This window comes from Mauremys reevesii, linkage group 5 (assembly GCF_016161935.1).
Source record: "Mauremys reevesii isolate NIE-2019 linkage group 5, ASM1616193v1, whole genome shotgun sequence".
NCBI lineage: Eukaryota > Metazoa > Chordata > Testudines > Geoemydidae > Mauremys > Mauremys reevesii.
The window spans coordinates 39,589,076-39,610,081 of record NC_052627.1 but is presented as its reverse complement, the minus strand read 5'-3'; the positions used below and the strand labels follow the sequence as shown (position 1 = coordinate 39,610,081).

Here is a 21,006-nt window from a genome sequence, read left to right as displayed (position 1 = left end):
ACACTGTGGTATTGGGGGCTGTGCCTTTAAGGGCTGAGCTTTCTAGACTGAATCTGGGTGGGGCTCTGTGAAACTCTTGTTATGCACCTGAGCTAGACTCAGACTCAGGGTAAAGCGGAGTTTTTGTAAGAACCAAGGCCCAGATCAACAAAGGTACTTAAGTGTCAAGTGAGTTTAGGCACCTACAGGGTTAGGTGGCAGCCGTGCAGGGGTTTTGTGGATTTTAGGGCACCTAAAACAGGAACTTCACCATCTAAATCTGGGGTTTAGGCATTTACGTTTTCAAAGTAAAATTCTCTAGGCACCTAAATTTCTGCCTCTGGACATGCACACTGCTGCCATGTTCTAGGCATTCAGCCACCTAAGCCCCAGTGTAATTCACAAGCCAAGCGAGATGTTCCTTTGCTTAACAGAACTCATTGTAAGTCCTCATCCAGTAGGAAGCTCAGAGCATGCCTACCAGATTAGGCCCCATGCAAAACCTGGACAGAGGAGGTCATGGTGCCTAAATTGTAACTTGTAGCCAAATGGTTAGAGCACTCACCTGAGAACTGGGAAACCCTGATTCAACTACCCCACTGCGTGAGGATTTGAACCTGAATCGCCTGCCTCTCAGCAGAACCACAAATGTGGTGCCACTAAGAGAGCTATTAGCACTGAAAGAAAAGTCACAGGCAGTAAAAGGTAAATGGGGGGAATTCAGGACATACAGTGGTGATCTTATCCCCACTAAGGGAGTAGGTGACCTAAATGTATATGTAAATATCAAATTGGAGAATATATGATTTGTAATAGTACCAGGGAAAAGAGAAAGAAACTTTGGCTTTAGTCCATGAGTGAAAAAAGTTTCATGTCTTTATTTATAGAAGCCCTATCTTAAGCTGAAACTGACCACAAACCACTTACCGCCATTGCCAAAAGGGGACTGACAACTCTCTTTCTTAATAGTATAGAGATTATTTTTTCAGTTACAGCTGTATGATCTGCAAATTGAATATAAGCCTGGGAGAGATTTGGTGGCTGCAGATACCTTCTCAAGAGCATTTGACAAAAGTGCAGTGGAGGAAATTCAAGAGCTTGATTGTGTATATATCAATCTGATTTAAAAAATCTGTCCTGCCTCAGACAGAATATGGACTGCAATTGCCAGAGCTACTCTTCAGGATGAGCCTCTACAGAAAGCAATTAAGGCTATTAGCACAAGATGGCAGGGGCAGCATATTCCCAGGCCCTGTTGCCAATTGAATGGGGAGCTCTCCGTGTTAGATGCTATTTTCTTTAAATGCACCGGGATGGTGATTGCTAAGGTGTTGTAGAAAAATATGTTAAAAGGATACATGAAGGTCAATTAGGGATTGAAAAAATCTAAAGGAAGGGCCAGAGACATTTTATATAGGCCTGAAATGAACAGTGACATGAGGAAGCTGTTAAGACTTGTCGCATATACCAAAAATATAGGCCAAGGCAAGTGAAAGAGCCCATGTAGATGGCATAGGAAAAATTGGCCTGTTGTAGCAACATAGGAACGATATTTTCCGGCCAACATTAAACAAATCTATGTACTCATCATAAACTACTATGCTCACATCCCTTACTAGAAGATGCTATACTATAAATAGGAGATTAGCTAAAATAGATTTGATATGCACCGATGTGGTATACTTGGCACAGTAATGTCTGACAATGGACCACAGTTTAGTGGGCATGAGTTTAAGCAGTTTGCAGTGAAGTTTGAGGGTGGTCATATAACTGCTAGTTCCTATTATCCCCAAGCCAATGGATTGGTGAAAAATGGTGCCAAAATAATAAAGCACCTACTGAAAAAGGTTGTGAAGTCAGGCTCTAATCTGTATTTAGCACTGTTCAGTAACGGAATGTCACTACTACTTCGTGAAAATTATGCTGTGTGTATCTGCAATGGGAAACAATGGTCACAAACAGCAGTGCTGTCACAAGAGGTTTCCCTGTGGTCATATAAGTCCAATGGCCTCAGACAGACACACACTATGGAAGAATAAGCGACATCGTTCCCAAATCCCAGAAGTGGAAGCAAATTAACAGGAGCTGAGTCTACTGTTTGGCCAGAGAGGATCTCCAAAAGCAACAGCCATAGCAGATTGAGACAATGGATCCCCAGGACATACATCCAGAACAAGTGGACTTGTTGGCTCTTGAGAGCAGCACTATTGATTCAGGGCAGGGCACTCAAAGATCAATTGAACGTTGTTAGTAAATGTACTTATTAGGTTGTTTATAAGTATTACAGCTTGGAAGGGAAGATGTGATATTAGGAGGATGTACCTTTAAAGGATGAGTTTCCTAGAAAGTGTCTGACCAGGGTACTGTGAAGCTCTTGTTATGATCAGAGGCAGCCTACTGAATCAGACTTCTGAGGCAAGTTCACAGAAAATGGAGCATGACTTCCCTTAGTACCTTTAGCCTAGTGGATAGGTTACTCACCCGGGATGTAGGAGACCCTCTGGGTCAAGTTCCCCTCCTCTTGAGAGGGAGAAGAGATGGGAACTGAGATCAGCTACTGCTCAGGTGAATGCGCTAACCACTAGGATATGGGACATCCTGATGTGCGCACCCTCAATCTCTCCTACTGAATTTGTTCCACTTAACTAAGTAATTGAAAAATTATATATTAATTGGGTCAGAGAAAGCATTTGAATGACTCTATAGCCTCATGGTTAGAGCAGTCACCTAGTAGGGATCTGCCACCTCTTCAAATCCCTTCTCCCCTTACAGGAGAAGAGTCTTTTGTTTGCAATGCACGCTATCGTTGACATCTCTGTTAGACAATTCATTTAATGATATTAAACAATATATATGACTGAAGAATATGAGTGGGGAAAAATACCTTAGCCTTTCTTCTCTTTGTTCAAGACATTCTGAAAACTACAATAACTTGTTACTGAAATCCTGCTCAGGCATCTATAATAGACAAATAAGATTAACTAATGGCACTACATTATAAACAAAGAACACCATTTTGTAAGACATCTGGTTCTACAATGATTTCATCAGACCTTTTCTGATTGAATAGACAGAGGTTAAATCAGCAAAGCAAAAAGCACACAAAGTTACTGAAAACAGCTGCATCTTTTTATACAAAAACCTGCATTTAATTAAAGACCAAGATTAGAAATATGTTTATAAATGCTTTGGTCATTACTTTATTGTTTTTGTTTTCAATTTAAATTGAGTCATTTGATGTAACTGCTACAGAATATATGCTATGGCAAGTATATTCATAATATCCCAGCTCAACAAGTGAAATAAACTGGGTTAAAGGGAATCTTATACTAAATCAAAGCAAACTGGTAAAACCTTTTTTACAGTTAATTTAATACTTGTGGAAAATGGAATTTGAATCAGCACAGGTAGTGGCAATGTACAAGTGTGATGAACTGTTGTCGCATCACAGATATGCAGACAGCATGGGCTATGGAGAGAACGGAACCTAAAATCTTTAACATTAAAAATGTGAGCCCCTACCACTCAAGCTGAAGGAATAACTCTATTAGATTTAAGTAAAGAGCAGGCTGCTGTTGTTGTGACCAGCCACTATGTGGAGGCTTGGTCACACATTAAAGGGTCTTCATCGCCAAAAAAAACAAGTGTGTCCTGAACTTGGGTTTTCTAGCTCTGGTTAAAATAGCTATGAGGACACAACAACTTGGCTTTTAACTTGGGTAAATAGCTCAAGTTTAACCCCAATTCCCCAGAGTATAACTCAAGCTGCTAAACAGAGTTAAAACCAAGTTATCATGTCTTCACTGCTATTGTAACTGAGAACACACCTTCTTTTCGGTTAGTGAAGTTTTACTTGCTTGTCTGTTCCACCTCACAATATGACACAACCTGACCCAGAGAGGGGCTATCTTTTGGGGAGTTCAGTCTGAGTCCTTTGATTCATTCCTGAAAAGGTTTCCAACTTCTGCCTATTTTGATGGTTATAGGAACATAACCAGTTCCACAAGGAACTGGACTGAATACTAACACTAGCCACTAACAGAGGCCCTAAGACAGCCTGCAGTTGGTGGCAACATATTTTATTTTTAAATTAAGCATGTTGCAAAAACCCTGAGAGTTGCAACATTTGATATTGCAGCCATTTGGTATTCTGAATAGAATTCTTTCAGGTTATCTTTACAGAAAGACTAGTCAAGCATTTTAACCCCCAGTTTTTTTCTTTTAGGGTTCACCTTGATCCTACAAGAAGCAGTAATGAGCAAAGCTTATTGAGGGGATACAGTCCTCATGTCAGTACACTGCCTCACCAGTCAGCACACAAGGAATGTTCACAGATGAAAAACATGTTCTAAGAGCCTACTACCCGCTCTTACCCTACCCCAGCCAAAACAAGCTGAAAGAGAAGGGGAAGCAAGACAAACACAAGCAAGGAATGAAAAAGCAGAAGCAGCCCGGCTCCACAGAGAGTGTGCTTAAGGAAAGGTAGGATTTTTAATAGGGATGAAAACAGTAAGGTAATACAGAAATTATTCTAAAAACCTATGAAATGTAAATGAGCATTTTGTGTGTGTGTGTGCAGATAGATAGACAGATAAACAGAATTTATATCCCTGCTCTGGATTCTATGGGTAAAATCCTGGCCCCAGTAAACTCAATGGGAATTCTGCCATTGACTTCAGTGAGGCCAAGATTTCTCTCTTGTATGATTAAAAAAAAATCATAGAAAGCTGCTGGTTCTCTGCATTTTCTACTGCATTTTCTACTGCATTTTCTTAAGGAGTGGTCCAAGGGACAAACAAGAATGGTGGTTGCCCATGGAGAACCCTTGCCCACGGTTCCTTCATGGCACCAGAGTTGTGCATCTGGGAGCAGAAGCAATCCAGTAAATGTTTTGAATAAGGTTTTAAATAAGAGATGAGAGTAGTGAGAGCAGCATGTGGAAAGAGGTGACTATAGTGATGGGGGGAAAAGGGGGGCTGAAGAAATGGGCACACCTGCCTTCCCCCACAAAGCAATTTGTGCACATCTTCTAAATTGTGTAAGACTGGCACTGGTGCGCATGGAAAAGAGAAAAGTTCAGAGAACTCCACTATCCCTCTGCTGAATTAGCTGGGCCCACAGCCAGATTCAACCCTAACTCCTGGGCCATTGCAGACCTACCAAGTCTACTGTTTTCCTCTATAAACTACAAGTTTGTTGCCCTTTTTCCCGGTCTAGTCTAGAGGGACACTCAAGCAATTCTTTTCCTTTTTTCTGATGCCAGGCTCAGTGCAGGGGTGAGGGGCTCATATGATTTATGTGTTTTAATGAGAAATAGTCCTGGCACTAAAATGTTTCATAGTCTTCTGTTTCCCTAATATCTCTTAGAATTTAGGTTGTCCACATCTAAATTCCCCAGACTCTTTCACAAGACAGAATTCTAAGCAACATTTCTCTCAAACTTGATAAAATGTCCAAATTTCTTTCAAATTTCTTGTATCATGCTATCTAAGTCTGAACTTTTCAATGGGAACTTCTTCCATGTCCTTTGGAATTTTCAGGTTATTTCCTGGGTTCAGAGAGCAGAGGGGGGAAAAGTAGGAATTCATTGTTTTTTATCTCTGACTTTCCAGTGTCTGGAAAGTACAGAATGATTCTCTTCTGTATTTAAACGTCTTCCAGTACTGTATTCCTTGAACTATATGCACACACAATATTCAGAGTTGGGGGAAGGTAAGTAACTGATGTGTTTTATGTTCATGTAAACATCAAACACTCTCTATAATGTTAAAAATGGGAACAGCTGCAAAAGTGTATCCAGGAAATACAGAATAGGAATTGTGACCCTATAAAAAAACTTTAACATCATGATTCATAATGCACTCGTATGTGCATCTGTGTTCTGTTCTCTGTGTGTAACTCTCCTTTACCCTTTGATGTATGACAGTTATATTCCTTTTAAGGAAGAGTTATATTTCCAGTGTAGCATGGTGTTGAGATTTCTGTTTAACAGTCCATATTAGAGCTGACCCATGCTAGTAACAAATGTGTTTGAAAAGAACATCACACTTCTTACCAGTGTGGAGTGGAGCTTTTCCTATTGAGAATCATGTTATAAAGCCATGCAACAGAGTATGAACTATGGTGATAAGCCATTGTGTGATTTGACTGGCAGAGTTCTCTGGAAAAAAAAATCCCTCTCCATATCAGTTAGGGAACACCATATTAGCAACTGCTGTGTTTAAACATGGTTGGTGCTAAAATGGTGTCAGCCACAGTGTGGATAGTGCCTAAATGGTATTCTATCGATAACTAAATGTCAATCGGTATGTAAATTAATACTGCCAGGACTGTGCAAGCCCTGTGCACAGATGTTAGTTTGGAGACCAGGCATGTATACTGTTAGCTCTCTGAGACAGGGACTGTCTCTTCAACTTCGTTCATACAGTACCCAACACAGGGGCGGCTCTAGGGATTTTGCCGCCCCAAGCACGGCAGGCAGGCTGCCTCCGGCAGTTTGCCTGCGGAGGGTCCACTGGTCCCGTGGCTTCGGCGGACCTCCCGGGAGGTCCACCGAAGCTGCAGGATCAGCGGACCCTCCGCAGGCAAGCCGCCGAAGGCAACCTGCCTGCCGCCCTCGTGGCGACCGGCAGAGCGTCCCCTGCGGCTTGCCGCCCCAAGCACGCGCTTGGCGTGCTGGGGCCTGGAGCCGCCCCTGACCCAACACAACAGAACCCTGATCCTGACGAGTGCCTTTGAGTGCTACCACGGCTGATGAGAGTGTGGGGAAATGGGAGACAATTGTACCAAGCTCAAGGAGGGCCCCAAAACATCTGTAACTGGGATGAAATGGGGAGGGGCGGCAATGAACATGATGTACCTGGGCCTCAAATTTCTCTCAACAGACCAGGTGGTACTTTAATAATAAATAATATAATAAAATAATAATAATATAGAGAGAAAGTGTGTGTGTGTGTGTGTGTGTGAGAAAAGATGATGAGGTATGGGGAGTGACGTGGCAGGAAGCTAATGAGTGCCTCACTCACCAGTACCACTGATGCACAGTGGTTGTTTGGGAAGATGCTGTGTGTTCTGACAAGATAATGAAAGTGGTATGTGGGGAGGGAGGGCAGCGCATTAACCACTTAAAGGTAGCGTTCTTGCACTTTGGATTGAGAGAGGTTTTCAGATACAGATCCAAATTTTGCAGCTTAAGGCCAAGCTCTACACAAAACAGACTTTTCTGAAATATAACATATGATAATAATTTTCAGTGAATGTACAATTCATGTATACAAAAACCTCAGCACAAGGCATTTCCTGGGGATTATTAATTGGCTGGTTATAGTGGTCTCTTGGCCAGCTATTCATCTTGGTCAGTCATTCTGAGTCTCAAGGATCGTTGCTCAAATAATTATTTCAGCATTGTTCGAATGCACACTGAGAAGAAGTGCCCAGCAGATTTATGAATTAGGATCTAAATACCTATAATATGGCATTCTAGTAGTGAAGCTATAGAAGGTGGCCATGGTGGTCCTGTCATACTAAACATGAACTAGCATGGCATTATACCACAGATTCCTACTCTTTTTTACCCTAATGCCCAGCTCTACAGGACTCATGTTTTTGGATTTTTTTCTGTCATTGTAGGTAACATTTTCAAAAGACCCAAATTTCCAAAGCTATTTAGACATTGCTCCACTTAGTGTTGCAAAGTCTAAGTGACTTAGGAGACTACATTCAGTTTTCAAAAGTGACTGAGGCACTTATCAACAGAAGTCCCACTGACTTTCAGTGAGACTTCGTGTCCCTTAGTGTCTCTCACTTTTAAAAATAAGAGTTAGAAACCGCACTCATTTGGATATATATGAAAATTTTACCCTAAGTCTTTCTGTGATACTGAGTACAAATATCTCACTTTCATAAAACAATTCCAAAAACCTTTGGTGAAATCCTATGTTGTTTTAAAGGAAAGCTCTGCTATTAGTAGAAGGTCTTGCTCTTCACAAAAAATAGTTCAGATTTTTAGCTATTTCATTGGTCTAATGTTTCCAAGACAGGTAAAGTTTCATCTGGCATGTCAGCAAAACAAAATGTTCCCTTAAGTTGGTAGTAATGGTTTTGCCTGAAATCAACAGATTCTGTATCATTGTTCTCATCTAGGGCAGTAGAGGGCAGTGAAGCCACTGCTGAGGGGGAGAAAAATTTACAACCAACTGGGGAGAAATATCATATTTCTTCACAACCACATTTCCTGGTCATTCCCCATCAGAAATCTATGCCACAGTTCATATGTATGAAGGACATTTGTAATTCTGTGATGTAATAAATTAAACAAAATTGTTTTAGTTTGGGGGCCCAATCCTGCTCTTATTGAAATAAATACAGCTTCTTCAATAACTTCCTTGGGAATTAAATCAAGCCCAGCGTGTACCAGAATTGTCAGATTATACTACGTGATGCACAAAAATAAACTCTGCAGCATAATTTATTTCCTTGATGTGCTGCAGAAGGAGAGAGAGTAGGTAATTTAGGAGTGAGTGAGAAGAAAGCAGAGAGGGATTGAGGGGGAGAGAGAGAGAGAGAGAGAGAGTCAGACCACAGGCAGAAACAAAAAACACAAAAATGGAGATAGATAATAGTGAAGACAAAGACAAAATGCCATGCATTTGGATGTAGAGTTCAGAAAATGGGTTCCCCCCCACCATGGAAAATAGTGACTTTTCAGTGAAAACCTGAAAACATTTAGGCTAAAAACTGAATACCAATACATTTTCAGCCTAATATTTCCAGTTTTTGGTTTTCTGACAAAAAAAACCGCTGCAAGTTTTCAAGGAAAGCAGACACTGTCTGCAGAAATTTTTGTTTTGTTGAAAATCCAGTTTTCTGAAGAAAAGCAATTTAATAGGAATTTTCAAACAGCCCTGTTTGGAGCATCACTGCAATAATTAATAACAACAAAAAATAAATCAGAATTCTAAAACACTTGGAGTATTAAAAATTGAAGATCTTGCTACTAAGGCAAACAATGATAGTTGTTAAAACATGATCTTCAAATTTACAGGATCCCTTTAAACTAGGTAAGCATAAAAATTACAAAGTTGAATAATCCTTATCCACCAGGGCGTAAACTGATCCAGCTGAGATCAGAGAGAAATGCATCCCACTTGTTTAGTATTGGCCAACTAGTTCATTCTAGTATAGCCATTTCTGTGCTTCTACATCTTACTTCTCACATGTTGTTTGATGTGGTATCATAATTAGGGCTCTACCAAGTTCAGTCCATTTTAGTCAATTTCATGGTCATAGGATTTTAAAAATAGTAAATTTCATTATTTCAGCTATTTAAATCTGAAATTCCATGGTGTTGTAATTGTAGGGATCCTGACCCAAAAAGGAGTTGTGGGTGGGAGGGTCACAATGTTATTCTAGGGAGGTTGTGTTACTGCTACCCTTATTTCTGCATTGCTGCAGGTGGTGATGCTGCCTTCAGAGCTTGGCACCCGACCAACAGCCACTGCTCTCGGCCGCCCAGCTCTGAAGGCAGTGCAGAAGTAAGCATGGCAATACCACGATCCCCCCTAAAATAACCTTGTGACCCCCCTGCAATTCTTTTCTGGGTCAGAACCCCCAATTTGAGAAACTCTGGTCTCCCCATGAACTCAGTATAGTATAGGGTAAAAGCACTCAAAAGACCAGATTTCACAGGGAGGAGACTAGATTTCACGGTCCGTGACGTGTTTTTCATGGCTGTGAATTTGGTAGGGCCTTAATCAGATGATGTGCTCCAAACCTCACTGTGAAGAAGAAACAAAAGAAAAAGATCTACTACATGCTGAAAAAGTGACTGAGTTATAACTAATTGAATCTTCTGCAAGTGCTTGTTTTCTCTTGGAGGAAGGACACCACTGTTTAGTAAGGGAGGGGAACTGAAAGGGTGGAGGAACTGAAAGATTCTGGCTTTAATCAAAAGACTGTTAAAAATGATGAGCTTATAGAAAACAGCTAATGATTATTACCTATCTGTACAAGCATTTATGAGTCACCCATTCCTGTCATATCTGGATACACTTTAGATGTACTAGCAAATGGTATATTCCAAAAAAAAAAAAAAAAGGAGCATATACTCTTTGATCAGCCTGCAGCACTAAAATAGATAACTTTATAGGGGGAAAACCCAGCCAGAAGGCTCAGTGACAGGGAATTACAGAGAGCTGTAGTTAGTGCAAGATATTAGGATGGCCTGCTATTAAAAATAAAACAAAAAAACCCTCTTGGTTTGTACTCTAAATATGGCCAGGTTTGGTCTCAGACACTTTTTTGAGGGAGTTAGTGTGTATAAAATGCACCCTTGAGAAAGGCAGTCAAAATACCCCTGCTACACATAAATGATTGGAAATGGAGGGATGATTGTGGCCTAGAGGGACAGAGTACGAGTTAACCGAAGTGTGGACTGTTCAGAGCTTTGTAATGACCAGAGACTTGCTTTCCAGCTAGAAGTTCATTGGCAGCCAATGCAGAGGGCACAGCACACATATAATGTGCTCTCACCATTCTGCTCTACTCAAAGGCAGGAAGCTATATCTGCACTAGAGGAAGGTCCTTGAAACATTAACACCAGATAGAGTGCACTGTGGCCATCTAAACGTGGATGATTATGGCAAGATCTGCATCTGGCTCAGGTCCAGATTCTCAGCTAGTTCAGATCAAGATTGGTCTGTGAATCTGACCCTTAGTCTCTTGGTCAGCCATTGATTACCAAAATTCTCGCCATTTCTAGAATATAAATGCTTTTCAAAGTATGTTCTAAGAGTAGTAAAGTGATAGGCTGATTTAATGCACAAGTTCTTCACCTCTTTTTGACCCAAGTTCATATCTAACACAGGGATTGCGATATGAGTTTGAGCTCAATCTAGCGAATGCTTGCTCACCTCACAATTAGGGCACATTTCAACACTCTGAGTCACCTCTGCTGAGAAGAGGCCCAGAATTATAAGAGCAGCTACACAGGAAGCTTCCACCAGCACATATGGTACACTGAATTTTGGGGGAATTCTCCTACTGTTACTGTAATGACAGGTAGACATGCTGGCAAGAAATAGAAATTTTAGTTCCTGGACCCAGTCACATGACCTAACATGGGGTGCCAAAAGTCAATATCCCTGTCATATGGTACTGGACCATATCTTCGGATTCCAGGGGCTATTGCTACAGTTACCACCATGTTGTGTAGACCTGCTTTGAGCAGCATTAAATTACACAGTGATAACAACATCAATCCCTTGTCTATACTGGTGGGTAATGAAACAGAGGAAGATCCCAGAAAGACTAATATAGGTGCAGGCTTAGCCAGCGCTATTATCTTGACATTTACATGTGGATTTAATATACCTCTTTTTTTGTGATGTATCTATGAACAGAAATATTAACTTTTGAGATCAATTTGAAGAAAAAGTGCTGGTATATCACCTCCCATTAATACACACACACACACACACACCTGGACTATGAAGAGAGTGAAAAAAATCTTCCCCCACAGTTGGCAGTAACTAGCTCAGATATTTACTTCCTACTCCCACTCCCTTCTCCATTCCACCATGGGGAAGTTAACAGAAGTCATATTAGCTTTGCTCCCTAATTTCTGCAGGGAAGAGTTAGGGGTGAACAATGCACATCTCACAGCTTGTCAAAGCCTGTCCCTCCCTTTGTATGAGTCCTGTCTCTGGGCTTGTCTACACTAAGGGGAAAAATCGATATAAGATCCTTCCTTCAGCTCGTGAATATAGTGCTGCTGAGTATATCTTATATCGATATTCTTCCCCTCCTCGCGGGATCGCGATGTGGCGGCTCTCCGTCGCTCCGCCGCCACCACCACGCACGGGGTTCGAGTTCGGAGTCGATAGAAGCGATATAATATATGTTATCGCGCGATATGATGTGATGATATATCCGATGATCGATGTCGATCGTCGCGGCCGATACGCGTAGTAGTAGTAACCTCTGTAGAGAGCACTCCAAAGGTGTCAGGGAGTGGTAATGGTGCCATGAAGGTAATTGACCAACCCATTCCTTCCACATAGGAGGGGTGACTGAGCATCTGTAGACTGAGCATCCCCTCCATGCATATGTACAGAGGGGTCTTTAATTAAAACGTAATTAAATTGTAATATAATGACTCCTGAGACTGTCCAAAGAGCATGCAGAAATGTCAGGCCAGTTTCAGCCATTATGTACTGTTATTCCTATAAGAGCTGGGAATGAGTTCTTCAGGTTACCAAACTGGAAAATCAGAAAGGCATTCCCATTATTTTCTTTCTGCAAAAGTTTGCTCTCTGACCCCAGTTCTCACACTGTAGCAAATAGCAAACTCAAATGGGATTTGCAAGAAATATGAGAAACACAGACATTAAAAAAATGTTTTCTTAGAATTAATCACTCAGAATAGGAAGCATCTGGATCTGGATAATCTAAATTGAGGAAGAACTCAGGGAACCAGCAGATGACATTTTAGTGCAGAACTATATCTTAACATAAACAAATCACTCTCTGATTTCTTTTGAAAACCCCTGGTCTGAGCCTGGTACCAGAATAAGTAGTAGAGTGGTTGGATTTTCCAGAAAGAAAGTCCTCAAAGCCATAGTCTACTTGGGGAAGCAGATCTGAACAATCATTGGCCTGGGCTCAGTTCTAGCTGTTGGTTTTGTGATTAATTAGAAAAAAGACATTTTTCTGATTTTAGTGAAGTTTTAAATGGAACTGTGAGAGCTGAAGAAGAAGAACAAGACGGGAAAGGGTATTGCAACTTCAGAGGGAAACAGACCAACTTTTTGCACTGAAAAACTATTTGTTTCCTCAGAGGAAACTTGGATTTGATTAATATTTAATGGAACAGTCCTGCATGCAGATATGCAAGCCTCAAAGTGGGGGCAGAGATGGAAAAATGTGTTGACAGTAATTGTGTAATTCTGTATGTTTGTACCACACCCAGAACCACGGGGTCAAACAATTATTAGGGGATTGGGTACTGTCGTTAGATGTTCGGCTGTGTGTGTGTGTTCTTTTTGTGTGCTGCACTGGCTCTGGCCAGACAGCCCATACAGCAGGCTCCGATCCAACTGCCCAATAAGACCACAAGACTTGGTTTGGTAGCGAAGGTGTCCAGCCAATTTTATTGTCAACGAAGCACGATGATAGCACCTGGCAGACTCTACCAGGATACTAAAGACATGTATGCCCGTGACAATGGACGCAGCTCAGTTAGTGGCGGGACTTTCCAAGGCTTCCTAGGCTAGCCAAAGACATTCCTCTGAGATGCATCTTTATACATAGATACAAACAAATGACATATTGCCCCTGACGTATCAGGGTGCCACCCTCTGACCTAGTAGGGTGCCACCTATTGCCTTGTGCATGTTGGTTTGATTAAAACATTTTTATTTATTATGCTGTGGTAATATTAATAAATAATAAGTGCAGTTTCCATTCATTGACTTTCCTGTATCTCCCCCACACAGCAGAAATATAGGGTGAAATCCTGGCCCCACAGAAATCATTGGGAAAACTCCCATTTACTTTAGTGAGGGTAGGATTCCACCCATTCATAGCTGATCTCACGTCTCATCTAGTCCTCCTAACATCTTACAGGAGCAGCCATAGTCCACCTACAGGCAAAGCCCTTTTTACTCAGGCTTTGCTTGCAAGACCAGACCCTTGTCCCTTATTGTCCAGTTTAAATATTGTTGGCAATATTTTGCTCAATCAGCAGCATTCCCTTTGCTGAGAACTAATGAACCAACCATCTCTTGTTGTTTTTGCTTTTTCTGTTTAGCTGGAATGTGCAGGCTTGTTCTACAGACACAGTGTACAGCATTTCCAAGAGCCAAAGGTCACCCTGAAATCTCACAGCACACTGTACAAAAGCCAAGCAAGGAAATTCTCAACAAGCTTTTGGAGAGCAGTGTCCCAAAATATCAGTTTATTTTACTTGACAGTCATATGTCTCATGGCTTGAATGAGACATTAATATAGACTAGTTATGGTTTGACATTAATATAGACTAGTTATCTTCAATACAATGTGGTCTCCAGTTATAGGATAGTGAAATGTCATGAGAGACACATCCCTCTACCTTCACAAAAAAAACAAAAACAAAAAGGAATAGTGTCTCATTTAAATAGCCTATGCAATCTATTCCATTTGCAATAAAAGGGTTAGATCAGGGGTCGGCAACCTCTGGCACACGGCTCGCCAGGGTAAGCACCCTGGCGGGCCGGGCCAGTTTGTTTACCTGCTATGTCAGCAGGTTCAGCCGACCGTGACTCCCACTGGCCACGGTTCGCCTTCCCAGGCCAATGGGGGTGGCGGGAAGCCGTGGCCAGCACATCCCGTGGCCCACAGTGCTTCCCGTAGCCCCCATTGGCCTGGGATGGCAAACCGCAGCCAGTGGGAGCCGTGATTGGCCGAACCTGCCAACGTGGCAGGTAAACAAACTGGCCTGGCCCGCCAGCGTGCTTACCCTGGAGAGCCGCGTGCCAGAGGTTGCCGACCCCGGGTTAGATTTTGCTCTTTGTTAATCTGAATCTACACCAGTGCAGTTCAAGTCAGAATCTGTTCCCAGATATCGTCTTTTTTCCAGTATAGCATTCTTTTGTAAAAAGACTATAAAACTTTTCAGCATTCGACTATAATATCTTGCTAGCATGTGTCTCTCATGTGTCTATGTAATATTAATATTGGTCGCTGTAGTGGGGCCAATACTATAACATTTCTCTCTTTTTAAAAAAAAATAAAGGTATATAAATGTTTCATCATATACATTCTGAGAACAAGATTGTGTTCTAAACAAATACTACTACATTTGGACATGATTCACCACTGATTCTTCCCTAACAGGATATAAACCACACCTATTGACTTCAGCAATAAGTACTCATAGTTTGCAGTGGGAGAATATGACTCTATCAGTTTTTAAACAGGCCACAGAATAAGGTAAAATATTGCAGTTCAAACCAGTAAAAAGGAACATAGCTTTTCAATTGGTACACTGGACTGCACTGCATGTATCTCACAAGTACGTAGGCACTGTTAACTGATATTGGAAATTCAACCAGGGAAAGAGAGAAATCAGGAAGTTGCTGTCTAAATATGTCCCAAATAAATGGGATGCAGCCTATTTGGAAACATTGTCCCTCTGGGTACAATAAAAATAACAACAGGATATAAATAAATAAAATCATGTCAAGGTCTAATGAGTGGAGTAAGCTGGGGAACTTCTGTATCATATGTGTACAAAAGTCCTTCATGTTTTCCATTGACTTTGATAATTTTCAGTTAAATGAGATATAAATGCACAGTCTGATCCTACTTCATCACAGTCAAGGGCAAATCTTCAACTAACTACAGTGAGAGCAGAATCAGGCACAAGAATTTCAAAAAGGGCCACACTCAATGGCAAGGAAGTGTGGATAAAATGAGAACTTCCGTCTTCCAAGTCTTTGCCCAAAACTCTGATCACACTGTTTTTGAGGATCAAATAAATAAGTAGCTAAAATAAGTATGAAAGCTAAGGCAACAACTAAAGAGCCTCTGCCCTTCTTAATTTTTACTGGAGCCAGAAGTGGAAGTGCCAAAGGAATACAAGTTTTCATGAAATGTTCATTCCAGCTTAAAACTAGATAGTTTGGATAAGCATATGGACTTCAAAGCCCTCAGCTGAAATACCAGACTTTCAGAGGTTCCATCACTACTATTTATAATATGTACAAAAATGTGATCTGTGAAGCAAAATGTGTACCACATTATAACGTTGTAGGTGTAGCTCTATTGTGTATTCACAAGTATCTAAGAATCTGCGAGACTTGATGCTGCCAGATATATGTACTGATCCTAGTCCTCACTGAGGCAAAACCTCATTCACTGAAGTCTACAGAAATTTCACCTGTAAAAGGACTGCAAGATCAGGACCATCATTTTTAATCTTCTATTACTATATTTCAATTCCAAATATTTAAAATGATCCAATTTCTGTGACTCCCATTCTAGAACATGGACATCATTGTGACAAGTTTAGAATTACAATTGTAATTATTTTCTTTATTTCCTATCCCATTATTTACTAAATTCTAAATTCTGCTGCTGGGGAAATCCTTCACTAATTCCTATTTTCCTCCTTTCCTTCGTTGTCCATTTTCATTTTTGGTGTGGTGTGTGTGTGTAAGGAATTTACCCCCTACTCAACAGTAGGATACTTTAAGTGATCTCAGTCTCCTTAAACAATAATCCATCTCTACTAGAAACAAAAAGAAAACAATCTTGTGCTTTTTTAACACAATCTAAGAGATAGAGAAGAGGGCAGCTCAGGGGACAAATATCAGGATATAGCTACTCTAGATCGCTGGTTCATTCTAGCCAAGGTAAATGGCTGAAAGTAGTTACTGTCTAATGCCTATTCTGTAGTCTTTGTGAAAAGAGTTTTTCCACTGAATTTTCAGTGCAGAGTTATCTACATCAGAACTGCACCCTAGCTGGCTGGCTTACTATGAAGGTTACCAACCCATCTCACCCCTAAAGGAGATCCCTCCAAAATAGGGTGAGATAGGTTGTCTGGGAGGTGTAAGGAAGCTTACAGAGATTATTTTAGTCTTCAGTGCTGACATTACATCACCTTTCACCAGCAGTACTGTAAGTTATCACACACAAAGTGTAAGAAATGACACAACAGACTGTAATAAAAACTACATATTTTATGTGCTGAATAAGATTAAGCACTAGACGCAGTCTTACACATTGAGCAGTAGTAAGTCTTAAATCCCCTGTGCAATCAGCTCCTTCACTCCTGACTGCATAGGGAAGAAAACAGGGGCAAGGATTGGGCAAAGAATAGGTGATTGTGGCTATCTGGACTTAAGAGCTATCACCATCATTCATTCCCTTAATCCTGCTACTTGAGAACAGCAAGCTGGCAGTTGTACAATGGCACACATCAAAGCAGGACTCAGTGATTTTTTACTCTGTGCTTACATGTGCAGATTGCCAATGCTGTGAGGGAACAAGTTCTCCGTGTATATATACAACAGTGTGAATGACAAGCTAGAATAACATATTGTGTGTGACATGAAAAAATAACATCTCTGCCTTGTCAAAAGTGACAGATTCAGACTTAGGATCGGGGCAGAAGGAAAGGCTGAGTAAATTGTTGGCAGAAAACATGAATGATATTGTTATATTAGATGTTAAATTCACTTTGTGGGCTGGAGAAGAAAGTCCACATGACACACTGAGGGTTACTCTAACAATGGCATAAGAGCTCCAGAGTTTGCTATTAGGAGAGGAGGTTTTCAGGAAATATGGCTGTTTGAATGGGATCGTTGGAAGGATTATGACAACTCTCAAAGAAGTTGCACATTGACAGTATTATGAGGGAGAAGCTGTTCACTGAAGTTATTTTAGCTTGCAGAGTGTCTCTGGTTAAAGGGACATATTCTCATCTAGATGCATGGGATTTGTACCTATAATTAAACTCTGGTGAGAGTTCATAGGTACCCCCACTATCAAGAAAATACAACATGAAATAGTCAGCATGATCAAATCTGGACTGTTGAGTCTTCGCACTACAGTAAAATGTTAGGGGGGGAAATGCAATAAGAGAGAATATTGTTTCACTTTGCTATTTGGGGCTTATTATACACTACATTGGTTTTCTCCACATCTATCAATAAACACTTAGGCATGAAATCCTGGCTCACTGAAGTCAATGGCAAAACTTCCATTGACTTTAACAGGTCCGCAATTTTTAGAATTCTAGCTATACAGTTGGTTGGAGTCTTTGGAATTCAGCCTTCCCCCCAAAAGGCTGCATATGAGAAGGGCTGCTCTCTACTTTCCTTAGGTTTTGGAAAGCTACTTTTCTACCCTGTAGCACGGGAGAGGTTTGCAGTGGATAAGTTTGGTTGCTATTTTCTTCTGCCTCATTATTGTTTTCTTATTTTCTTTTGCCCTAAGTTTGTTCACTCCAAAAATGATTTTTGTTACTGCAGACCCATCCACAAAGAGAGCACAATTTAACATATCTTATCCCCTGAGCTGTGCTATAGACATCATAGATTATGTTGGTGCATGAACAGGAAGCAAACAAAGCTGAGTAATGTTGTCTTATGTTCCATAAGAAACAATGGAGCAAAAGGAACACTGTCAGATAGATAAGGCCATAACAGATAAGAAAATTATTTTCAAGCTTCTAAGAGAATATTATCTGCAATAACAGAAAAAAATACCTGTTTAAGTAAAAGGTATATGAAAGTAATTCTTTAAGGGAAACTCAGACTCCACCTACTATATAGTTAGATGATTTCTGCATCTATGCTTAACCAAGTAGTAATCAGGTTGAGTTGTAACACTGGTTTTGATGTAAGCATAAATGGAAACTCTTGGGATTAGCTACCCACAAATCAGATGGAGGATGGGGGGAAAGACTTGTATTTCATGCCAATACAAAACAGTAACACTATTCTTCTTCTTTATTCTCTATTGTCCTTTTAATGTCCACAAAAGTCTAACACATGAAACCTATTTAGCAAATTCCTTGGAAAGTGCAACAAACTTCCAAATTAAATTTGGAAGCTGTGATTGGCTCTTTAAATAAAAGCGGCTGAGCCTTATGTTTTAAAAATACTGAGTTGATGTGCTGGCTGATATAATAAATTCCACCAACTCTGATACCCTCATATGGTTATGTGAAATTGCTTAGTTGGTGGCAACAGATCCCTTGGAAAGAGATCTTGGCTTTTGTTGACTTTTTTCATTGTTATTTTTTTTCAGAAACTTAATTATATAGCTGCTGACAGTTTTATAGGCCTTAATTCAGCCATGTACTTAAGCATATGTCTAACTTTAAGCATGTATTTCCACTGAAGTCAATGGGAGTAATCACATGCTTAAAATTAAGCATATGCTTACATTTCTTGGTGAATCACAGTATCTCAGACACTAGTTACAGCTGAGGAAGTAGATGGTGACTACAGTGTAAGAGTTACAGAATCAGACCCAAAATGTTGATTTAACTGCAACTGTTTTTGAGAAAAATGCTCTGTGCTTTTTTTCTTACATGTACCCACATCCCCACTGGTCTTTTGAATGCTTAGTGCATACTGTGATTCTCATAGATTCTGCATGCACATTTTTTCAGTTGTACCTTTTCTCTAGTTTTAGTTGCACATTCCATAAATGGTGATGATTAGCCTGTATAAATGTTCTTTTGTATTATAGATTCAACTCTGTGTTAATGTGGGTTCAGATATCATACCTATTACAAAAATATTAGTGCACCTATTCAGAAAAGGAAAGGCAGGTATTTTAGAAGTATTTATTTCTAAAAAAAATATAAACTTTAAACACTCAGTTTTGACATCTTAAAATTGAAACATTGTTACCAGTGGAGCTGTGAAATCTCAATGGTTTTGCTTCAGGAGTGTGTGTATGTGTACACTGTATTTGGTGTCAATGCACAGAAATTCACACACCTTGAGATTCACATTTAGTTTTGAGTTTGAAATGAAAAAAATCTCAGTGCAAAACACAGTTAAAATTGCCACACTTCACCTGTGTTCACATAAAAACGAAAGCAACGACAACAAACATTGCATGATTTTGATGCAAGCCCACGTTCTTATGAAACTGAGCTCAGGTTTGTTAAGACTTGTCCAAATGGGGAAACTGAACAGCAGAAGTATATGCTGGTGTAACTCCTCACGTAGACACTTTATTCTGGACAAAAACATGATTTTATTCCAGTATAATTACTCTGATCCACTACTCAGTTTCCCCACATAGACAAGACCTCAAAGGGTGGGCCGGGTCTGAGTTTCAAGTCTGTAATTAATACTTGAAAATCAGGCTACTATTGCTTTGGATTTCCTTGTAAAGATATTGCCCTGTTCCAGTTGATTCTACATCCAGATTATGATGTTCAGAACCACATGTTAGAATTAAATTAAAATGCTTTTCTGTTTTTAAATTGTTTCTCCATTTTGAGATGGAGCACAAAAATATGCAGAAAAACAGAGGAAAATAAACAAGATCACATTGCCTTTTGAATCTTATAATGGGTACCTGCACCCTAATTCAATCCAAATAAGTGTTTTAGCAGCATTAAGATGAACTATTAGTGGCTTTTCTGATTTAATTTATACATTATACAATAATAATAATGGTTAAATTATCCTTCAATTATCCTAATCTTTTAAGGTGCTGATTTTAGGAGTTGAGGGTGCTCAGCGCCTCACAGAATTGTGACCTAACAACACACACATATACTTGAACCAGTAAATCAAACAGTTCAAATCTGGTGAGTGCTTCAACAGTATAAAAATAATCTACTGCCTGTAACTTCTTGTCTAATAATTACTCTTCATGGAAGTTGGAAGTTACTCATGTGGCTGTTGTTAGTATGCCAGGACCAAGAGATTTTACTCTACCTATTTTAATAAATCTAGATCTTAATAGATACAGGTTATATATGCACCTGAGCCTGATCATCCACTGAAGTCTACATTTAAAGTCAGTAATGCACTTAATGGTGCTATCTGGGGATTTGAAGTAAGAAAATAGCATTCAGCATTGTTCACTTACCTAAAATGCCAGAAACAACAAGTGCAATAGATTAGACTTCATGAGCCTGTTAGAGGATTACTTGTGCATTATTTCAAGCATTTTGTACTAGCTTTGCTTGCTTGTTAAAAATAACACACATTCTATTCTGAAAATTCTGTACTAGGACTGGGTATTTTCTGAACATTAAAACTTTTTAAATGCTTCATTTCTGTATCTGCTAAAAACAAAAGTGCTAACAATGGGATTTTGGGAGAGGGGTAGATAAAAAACTAAATATAGACATTAAAAATGAAACCAACATTATTAATCAACTTGATTAAGTTTCCCCTTTGACTGATTCATCATCAGTGGGAGTGCAGAACATGTAATTAATGCAATGCCTGTATTCAGTCAGAACAGCTGCTCTGGGGGAAAAAGGGAAGGGATTGGAGATTTATACCA

General features: G+C 40.0%; 1 protein-coding gene and 1 long non-coding RNA gene across 3 annotated transcripts in view; one reads left to right on the top strand and one right to left on the bottom strand.

Annotated features, from left to right (window-relative positions):
• Positions 1-21,006, bottom strand: part of SYNPO2 (synaptopodin 2) — a 121,287-nt gene that overhangs the window by 56,500 nt on the left and 43,781 nt on the right. The gene's annotated exons all lie outside the window — the stretch shown is intronic.
• Positions 4,211-21,006, top strand: part of LOC120405972 — a 66,130-nt gene continuing 49,334 nt past the window's right edge. The window contains exon 1 of the long non-coding RNA XR_005599023.1: positions 4,211-4,461. This is a non-coding gene — a long non-coding RNA (uncharacterized LOC120405972). The remainder of the gene's footprint in view (positions 4,462-21,006) is intronic.